The sequence below is a fragment of the Schistocerca serialis genome, chromosome 9, assembly GCF_023864345.2.
Source record: "Schistocerca serialis cubense isolate TAMUIC-IGC-003099 chromosome 9, iqSchSeri2.2, whole genome shotgun sequence".
Lineage (NCBI taxonomy): Eukaryota > Metazoa > Arthropoda > Insecta > Orthoptera > Acrididae > Schistocerca > Schistocerca serialis.
The window spans coordinates 245,914,628-245,925,140 of NC_064646.1; positions in this window are offsets into that span (position 1 = coordinate 245,914,628).

A 10,513-nucleotide genomic window follows, 5' to 3' on the forward strand; every position below is an offset into this window, starting at 1 on the left:
GCCACCAATCTAACTTCGTAAGGTTTAGACAAGGCATTTATTAATATTTTGGTAATTTCTTTAATGTTAGCGGTATATAAGCTGAATGTTATAGACGTCGATGAACGCTGGTAACGTTCGTTTTACCTTTTAAAAATAATAATATCCTTAGCGTTATACGAAATGAATCGCTGGCACAGGAAATTTTTCCGGACAGGTAAAAGTAAGCAATTATTAAACCACTTCATGACAAGGCAGACTTAAGCAATTATCGTCCAGTTTCCTTGTTGACATCTCTTTTCAAAATATTAGAAACAGTAATGTGCTCCGACGTAGTCGCATTTGGGAACAATTTACTTTGCATGTTAAAGATTGGATTCCAGAAAGAATTCTGTTTATACGTTCACTCATCAAACAGTGCAAGCCTTAAATAATAAAATATCGCCAATTGATACTTTTTGTGATTACTTCAGGGCTTTCGAGTGTGTAGATCACGATACTCTCTCAGAACAACTCAAGTTTTAAGGAATTTTACACACAGCTGATTTGAACAATATTTGACAAACAGAATGCAAAAGATTGAGTTAAAAAATTTAGACAGTGTCTGAAAGGTAGAAAATTTTAGTGAATGGGGTAAAATCGGAAAAGAAGTCCCACAGGGCTCAATCTTGGGTCCTACTCTGTTCCTTATATATGTGAATGATCTTCCACTTATCATTTAACAAGCAAAATTTATACTTTTCGCGAACGATAATAATGTTATAGCAAATCTCATTAGAGATAAAACAACAAGAGAGTTTGTAAATGAAAATTTTCAAAGAATTATTAAGTAGTTCTCTGAAAATGGACTCTCCCTTAATTTTGAAAAAATACGCTACTTTCAGTCTGTACATGAAATACAGTCTTATCAATAACTAATGTACCACAAGAGCGGGATTCAGTAAGGTGGGTAGCACACTCCAAATTTTTGGATGTATACGGGGTGTTACAAAAAGGTACTGCCAAACTTTCAGGAAACATTCCTCACACACAAATAAAGAAAACATGTTATGTGGCATGTGTCCGGAAACGCTTAGTTTCCATGTTAGAGCTCATTTTAGTTTCGTCAGTATGTACTGTACTTCCTCGATTCACCGCCAGTTGGCCCCATTGAAGGAAGGTAATGTTGACTTCGGTGCTTGTGTTGACATGCGACTCATTGCTCTACAGTACTAGCGTCAAGCATATCAGTACGTAGCATCAACAGGTTAGTGTTCATCACGAACGTGGTTTTGCAATCAGTGCAATGTTTACAAATGCGGAGTTGGCAGATGCCCATTTGATATATGGATTAGCACGGGGCAATAGCCGTGGCGCGGTACTTTTGTATCGAGACTGATTTCCAGAACGAAGGTGTCCCGACAGGAAGACGTTCGGAACAATTGATCTGGGTCTTAGGGAGCACGGAACATTCCAGCCTATGATTCGCGACTGGGGAAGACCTAGAACGACGAGGACACCTGCAATGGACGAGGCAATTCTTCGTGCAGTTGACGATAACCCTAATGTCAGCGTCAGAGAAGTTGCTGCTGTACAAGGTAACGTTGACCACGTCACAGCCGGCCGGGGTGGCCGAGCGGTTATAGGCGCTTCAGTCTGGAACCGCGCGACCGCTACGGTCGCAGGTTCGAATCCTGCCTCGGGCATGGATGTGTGTGATGTCCTTAGGTTAGTTAGGTTTAAGTAGTTCTAAGTTCTAGGGGACTGATGACCTCAGCTGTTAAGTCCCATAGTGCTCAGAGCCATTTGAACCATTTGAACCGCGTCACTGTATGGAGAGTGCTATGGGAGAACCAGTTGTTTCCGTACCATGTACAACGTGTGCAGGCACTATCAGCAGCTGACTGGCCTCCACGGGTACACTTCTGCGAAGGGTTCATCCAACAATGTGTCAGTCCTCATTTCAGTGCAAATGTTCTCTTTACGGATGAGCCTTCATTCCAACGTGATCAAATTGTAAATTTACACAATCAACATGTGTGGGCTGACGAGAATCAGCACGCAATTGTGCAATCACGTCATCAACACAGATTTTCTGTGAACGTTTGGACAGGCATTGTTGGTGATGCCTTGACTGGGTCCCATGTTCTCCCACCTACACTCAATGGAGCACGTTATCATGATTTCATACGGGGATAATCTACCTGTGCTGCTAGAACATGTGCCTTTACAAGTACGACACAACATGTGGTTCATGTACGATGGAGCTCCTGCACATTTCAGTCGAAGTGTTCGTACGCTTCTCAACAACAGATTCGGTGACCGATGGACTGGTAGAGGCGGACCAATTCCATGGCCTCCACGCTCTCCTGACCTCAACCCTCTTGATTTTCATTTATGGGGGCATTTGAAAGCTCTTGTCTACGCAACCCCGGTACCAAATGTAGAGACTCTTGGTGCTCGTATTGTGGACGGCTGTGATACAATACGCCATTCTCCAGGGCTGCATCAGCGCATCAGGGATTCCATGCGACGGAGGGTGGATGCATTAATCGTCGCTAACGGAGGACAATTTGAACATTTCCTGTAACAAAGTGTTTGAAGTCACGCTGGTACGTTCTGTTGCTGTGTGTTTCCATTCCATGATTAATGTGTTTTGAAGAGAAGTAATAAAATGAGCTCTAACGTGGAAAGTAAGTGTTTCCGGCCGTATGTCCACATAACACATTTTCTTTCTTTGTATGTGAGGAATGTTTCCTGAAAGTTTGGCCGTACCTTTTTGTAACACCCTGTATATTAATGAATACTTGACTTGGAAGAACCATTTTATTGAGCTTCTCAAACAGTTAAGTTCAGCTACTGTTGCTCTTCATATAATTGCTCATCTTGGACACAAATGTATTAACTTCCTGAGATATTTTGCATGTTTCCACTCTATAATGTCGCACAGAATTATTTTCTGGGGTAACTCATCACTTACAAGTAAGTATTGATTGCACAAAAGATAACAGTAAGAATTGTTTGTGGTGTTCATCCACGAACGTCATGTAGATACCTCTTAAACAAGCTTGGCATTTTAACAGCGCCGTCACGATACATATTTTCGCTAATGAAATTTGTCATAAGTAACCTTTCAGAATTTGAGAAGAACAGTGACCTAAATACCTGAAAAACTAGAGGGAAAATGACCTTTAGTGCCCATTGTTAAAGCTGTCAGTGGTTCAAAGAGGAGTACAATATGTAGTTATAAAATTTTTGATCATTTGCCCAATAACCTGAAATGCCTGACAGGTAGTGAAGCATAATTTAAATCTAAAATGACTTCTCCTGGACAACTCCCTCTATTCCATTAATGAATTTCTATTGAAAAACTGCCATTATAAAAAAAGTATAGTTCATGAGTAAGACTAAAAATAATCATGTGTTAATTAATGTTAACACTAATCATACATAAATATCCTATGAACTGACTCATTTCACATCAGTTCAATAAAAGAATGATTCAAATGATCTGTGGTACATCTGACTAACTAACTAACTAACCAACGCTGTGGCCCGTATGGGAGCACGATGCAGAACATACATGGTCGTCCGTGGTGAACACACCGTGTTAAGAACACGTCGGGCCTTTTGTAACGTCCAGGGAACCATCAGGATCCGCGGTGACTTCAGTGTAATTATTGTCTTGGAATAAAAGTGTAATTTTTGTTTGTCACATTGTGTATATCCTTCAGTTATCTTCTGCTCCATACTATAGTTCTACGTATGATTCAACTTTCATGGAGCTGTGTTACTTGTCAGTGACACGTCATGCGAAAGTTACTTCCGTCTTTGTACACCAGTATACGTTCACTCAGCAGAATAGCCTTCTAGAGCCTGCAGAGGGCCGTTAACGTTTGTTGTGTTCTGTAATACAATAGTCACGAGTAGTATGGACATTTCTGGAAAATAAAAAAGGTCCTTTATGGAGGAAATTGCGTTGCTAGTGGCGACTGTGTGGACGCTGCTGTCTCGCGCATGCATCGTAAAGAAGTTATTGTCTTGGCTATGTGCAGATGATATTTGTATTCAGTTGTGAAATCTGCACGAGAGACGTTTTTAAATGACAGAAGTATGCATTAAGGCCCTCATAGATAAAAGAAACATCCTGTAATAATTTCCTCATGAACCAGTGGTCGTAGGCAGGTGTGAATGTTTACGGCGAAAAGAAAAATATGGGACCATCAAAAGTAAGGAGTCGGTGGAAACGATTCACGCTGTGTTTAGAAAGAAAAGACATTTCATGATAACGACACATCACCTTGAAACGACTCCGTTCTGTATTGTCGCTAAATATCTTGAACTTTTATTATCCGCTTTACGAGTAGTTAGTCTCGACTGCGAAGTTTCGTGACCTTGCTAAAACCTTTAGCCGTTATCGTGGCGTAAACTATGCGCTCAAGAACATTATTAAAAATTACACCTGAGCACTTTTGAGAACTGTTTTTACCGAAACTAAATATTTAATAAAAGTTAACCCTATGTAAAACCTGTCTGATTATTGTAAAGGCAATCATTTCCCGGAGCTTTTTAGTGGAATTTAGGGGGATCGTTTTACACGGAACAATTATCTCTTCATTTCACTCTTGTTTTATCGTTTCGATAAGTCAGTATTTTCCACTAAACCATAGTACCAGTATTTACAACTGTTTCAGAATCCAGAACAAATTCATCTTGAGTATTTTCCTTCCGCAAATAAATAATACTGTGTGTAGAAATTGGGCGCCAGTTCTAAACAGATAAACATTGACAAAAGTTGTTTTAACTGGACTTAAGATCCTTGTCTATTTTTGGCTTGAAAAACTGCAAATTTATCTTTAGTACCAGATTGAAAGAAACAAGACATTTAGCGCCAGCCACTTTTTCAATAAAATTGACAATATTTTTCGACTAGAAATGAAGTTAATGTTTTTGTCTTATTAGTTTCACTTTAAATTTGAGAAAGTAAGTAAGGGAAATAAGTCCGCCCGGCTAGCCGCGCGGTCTAACGCTATCCTATAACTTTGACGCCCTGTAGCATCTTTGGATGAAGTTTCCGGACATGGGTTCCTACATAAAACTTAATATACTAAGTCCCCTTACGACCTCTAGAAATGTTTGACATGAATTGTGAAACGCCCTGTAGAAGAGGCATTCTAAGTGTGTACTTGGAAAAGGAGACGACGACGACGAAGAAGAAGAAGAAAGGAATATCACCATTTCTAGTGCTACTTGAACGTTTTTCTTGGTATACATATCAATGAACAATTTTCAGATTATCCTCATACTATTTCAGTACAGATGGAGAAAGAAGTGCTTAAATTCCGTGAACAGTAAGTAAACTTCCGTTAATTTTAGTCCTTAACTTAGACTGAACAACGGAACATGCGCTAGAGACCTGTCATGCTTATCCTTTGAGAGATAAAATACAACTATTTGATCGAACTATCGTGACATTACATTTCTGAAGACATTACAAAGACTGTAATCAAAACTAAACGTAAAGAGACACAATGTGTACATGTGCAAATGTGGCAGAAGAACAGTGCAAATTTAGAGCACGTAAGTGATGCACAGGTGATTTAAGTGATTAGCACTCTGTCTTCAGGCCCCAAGTGGCCCATCGGGACCATCCGACCGCCGTATCATCCTCAGTTGAGGATGCGGATAGGAAGGGCACGTGGTCAGCACACCGCTCTCCCGGTCGTTATGATGGTTTTCTTTGACCGGAGCCGCTACTATTCGGTCGAGTAGCTCCTCAATTGGCATCACGAGGCTGAGTGCACCCCGAAAAATGGCAACAGCGCATGGCGGCTGGATGGTCACTCATCCAAGTGCCGACCACGCCCGACAGCGCTTAACTTCAGTGATCTCACGGGAACCGGTGTATCCACTGCGGCAAGGCCGTTGCCGATTTAAGTGATTACCAAAAGCAAACTGAAAAGAGAGGCCTTGAAAAAAAAAATTCAATTCACATATAAAAACTCACCGCAAAGAAAGGAAAATCTAATGCCCTGACAGATATTTCACACTATTCATAAGTACGGGGCTATTACGAATGATTGAAGCGATTTCATAAATTCACTATAGCTCCATTCATTGACGTATGGTCACGACACACTACAGATACGTAGAAAAACTCATAAAGTTTTGTTCGGCTGAAGCCGCACTTCAGGTTTCTGCCGCCAGAGCGCTCGAGAGCGCAGTGAGACAAAATGGCGACAGGAGCCGAGAAAGCGTATGTCGTGCTTGAAATGCACTCACATCAGTCAGTCATAACAGTGCAAAGACACTTCAGGACGAAGTTCAACAAAGATCCACCAACTGCTAACTCCATTCGGCGATTGTATGCGCAGTTTAAAGCTTCTGGATGCCTCTGTAAGCGGAAATCAACGGGTCGGCCTGCAGTGAGCGAAGAAAAGGTTGAACACGTGTATCTGGACATGCTGGAAAATTGGCTCATGCCACAACTGGAGACCGACAGCACCGACTTCATCTTTCAACAGGATGGTGCTCCACCGCACTTCCATCATGATGTTCCGCATTTCTTAAAAAGGAGATTGGAAAACCGATGGATCGGTCGTGGTGGAGATCATGATCAGTAATTCATGTCATGGCCTCCACGCTCTCGCGACGTAACCCCATGCGATTTCTTTCTGTGGGGTTAAGTGAAAGATTCAGTGTTTAAACCTCCTCTACCAAGAAACGTGCCAGAACTGCGAGCTCGCATCAACGATGGTGTCGAACTCATTGATCGGGACATGCTGCGCCGAGTGTGGGAGGAACTTGATTATCGGCTTGATGTCTGCCGAATCACTAAAGGGGCACATACCGAACATTTGTGAATGCCTAAAAAAACTTTTTGAGTTTTTGTATGTGTGTGCAAAGCATTGTGAAAATATTTCAAATAATAAAGTTATTGTAGAGCTGTGAAATCGCTTCAATCATTTGTAATAACCCTGTAAAGCAAGCAACTGAAAATGACCCCATTAGCACTGTACTGATTTAATGTCATAACACGACAGTGAGATAATAAAAGCTTGCTATGTATTACGTTGTGGACACCATTAAAACAAAACTGTTGTGGAATAAAAAATGTGGAACCTTTTTTGCCACTTAATAGCTCACTGGTTAAGTACAGAGAACAAGTTCCCAACGTAATAGCCAGTGTATGGTTTGGTCAACAGATTTTTCAAGTTAGTGGAACTATAGTACGAGTTATATACTCATCTGCCTTGACTTATTAGAGCGTCTAATGTAGCTACACATTACGTCGACAATAATTTAGAATCTGGACATTCATGGAATCATTAATCACAGACTTAAACAATGAAATCAGAAGGGTTGCTGGGATACATTTTTACAACAATTAATATCGGTTAGTGTCATGTTCGGGAAAGAATTCTTATCTGGACTGAAACAGCGTTGTACAATATTCATTTTTTTGAACTCAGCATCGCCAATTAATGAGATGCATGTCTTTAGAGAGGCAGTTGTGATGTTGAGCTTGATGATGGAAGCAAAAGAGAAGTAAATACAAGTCCACAGGATTTGACGTCCTAGAAAAAGCGTTCGACAATGTAAAAGGTCGTAAGACGTTCTAAATTCTCAGGAAAATAGATGTACGATCTATGGAAATACAGGTTATAATAATACGTAGAAAAGCCAAAAAAGAAATTAAAATAGATGAACGAAGTGCTCGGACAAGAAGAATGTAAGAAATGAATGTGTCTTTCACCCCCATTGTTCTACGTATACAACAAAAAAGCAATGACGGATGTAAGAGATAGTTTCGCTTAATATGAAAGAATATCAATGATACGATTCGCTGCTGACTCTGCTACCCCAGCGAAAGTGAAAAATTGCAAAACCTTTAAAATGGAATGACCAGACTGATGAGCTCACAGTATGTTTGAGAGTAAATCGAAGAAAGACGAACGTAATGAGGAGTAGAAGATACGAGATTAGCGATAAACTTAACATTGAAATTGGGGACTACGACACAGAGGAAGTGAAGTACATCTGCTACCTTTGAAGCAAATTAACACATGCGAAACGAAGCTAGGAGGACGTAAAAACAGGCTAACAAAGGTAAAGATGGCATTCCTGGATTAAAGAAGGCTACTAGCATCAAACGTTGCCCTTAATTTGAGGAATAAATTCCTGAGAATGGACCTTTGCGACGGGATGCAACTAAATCGTGGACTATGAGACTGTGGAAAAAGAATAAACTCGAAACGTTTGAGATGTGTTACTAAAAAGGACGTCGAATATTAGTGAACTGGTATTATCCGAAGAAAAAACTGCATAACTTTCGAATTGACAAAGCTGTTGACAGCTGGGCAAGTTCCTTACTTCCTTTTTAAACTTGATCATAGTGCACAATTGGTACGACATCAGTATATTACTCTGAAAATATTCCCTTTTTTAACTAATTTTGACCCATGAATGAACAATAACGCCATCTGACTACTACTGATTAAATATTCCGAAGTAAGCGGAACGTTTTTAGAGCAACGGTGAACATAAGGAGATCCTGAATATGTGTTTAAGTAATGACATGTAATGAGCAAGACATTAAACTGATACCCATCAGTCCATTGCTGAACTGGCACTTCCTATGTTTCGTCGCAGTCTGAGTTCTGCCGCTGTTAATTAATAAATGTTGAACGTTTGTAGTGAATAGCTTCAGTGATTGCCCGGATTAAGTTGTCTACTTTTATATTAATTCCTTCTCTTTTCTGGAAGCAGTTTGCCTGTGATATTTTCTGTAGCTTATGAGGGTCGGTGACGAGCCAGGCTAGGTGGTGAGGATTAGGCCAGTGACTCGGTGTCCAGTCAGCCCCCCCCCCCTGTGAGTTTTATTCTTCATTCAAAAGGGGGGGGGGGGGGTGGAAGGATGAGACTGACAAGTGTGTAGGCGGCAGGTGCAATGCCTTAACCTAAGCAGCTGAATGGGTTGAAAATAAATAAATCGCCAGGTCCTGATGGGATTCTAATTCGGTTTTACAGAGAGTACTCTACTGCATTGGCTCCTTACTTAGCTTGCATTTATCGCGAATCTCTTGCCCAACGTAAAGTCCCGAACAACTGGAAAAAAGCGCAGGGGACGCCTGTATATAAGAAGGGTAGAAGGACGGATCCCCAAAATTACAGACCAATATCCTTAACATCGGTTTGTTGCTGGATTCTCGAACATATTCTAAGTTCGAATATAATGAATTTCCTTGAGACAGGGAAGTTGCTGTCCACGCATCAGTGCGGCTTTAGAAAGCATCGCTCCTGCGAAACGCAACTCGCCCTTTTTACACATGATATCTTGCGAACCATGGATGAAGGGTATCAGACGGATGCCATATTCCTTGACTTCTGGAAAGCGTTTGACTCGGTGCCCCACTGCAGGCTCCTAACTAAGGCACGAGCATATGGGATTGGTTCCAAAGTATGTGAGTGGCTCGAAGACTACTTAAGTACGATGTCCTCGATGGTGAGTGTTCATCGGAGGTGAGGGTATCATCTGGAGTGCCCCAGGGAAGTGTGATAGGTCCGCTGTTGTTTTCTATCTACATTAATGTGCGGCTGTTTGCTGATGATGCTGTGGTGTACGGGAAGGTGTCGTCGTTGAGTGACTGTAGGAGGATGCAAGATGACTTGGACAGGATTTGTGATTGGTGTAAAGAATGACAGCTAACTGAATAAATGTAAATTAATGCAGATGAATAGGAAAAAGAATCCTGTAATGTTTGAATACTCCATTAGTAGTGTAGCGCTTGACACATTCACGTCGATTAAATATTTGGGCGTAACATTGCAGAGCGATATGAAGTGGGACAAGCATGTAATGGCAGTTGTGGGGAAGGCGGATAGTGGTCTTCGGTTCATTGGTAGAATTTTGGGAAGATGTGGTTCATCTGTAAAGGAGACCGCTTATAAAACACTAATACGACCTATTTTTGAGTATTGCTCGATCGTTTGGGATCCCTATCAGCTCGGATTGAGGGAGGACATAGAAGCAATTCAGAAGCGGGCTGCTAGATTTGTTACTGGTAGGTTTGATCATCACGCGAGTGTTACGGAAAAGCTTCAGGAACTCGGGTGGGAGTCTCTGGAGGCAGGAGACGTTCTTCTCGTGAATCGCTACTGAGGAAATGTAGAGAACCGGCATTTGAGGCTGACTGCAGTATAATTTTACTGCCGCCAACTTATATTTAGCGGAAAGACCACAAAGATAAGATAAGAGAGATTAGGGCTCGTACAGAGGCATATAGGCAGTCATTTTTCCCTCGTTCTGTTGGGGAGTTGAACAGGTAGAGAAGATGCTAGTTGTGCTACGAAGTACCCTCGGCCACGCACCGTATGGTGGATTGCGGAGTATGTGTGTAAATGTAGATGTAGATGAAACACCCGGGAGTCGCACTATGGCAGTTCTTCGCACGGTGTGTCCTGCACAATATGGGGTCTACGCCTCCATTTAAAGAACTCTTACAACATACTGTAACGAGCACCTGCACTAGTGTAGGATCTTGGTTTGCTATCC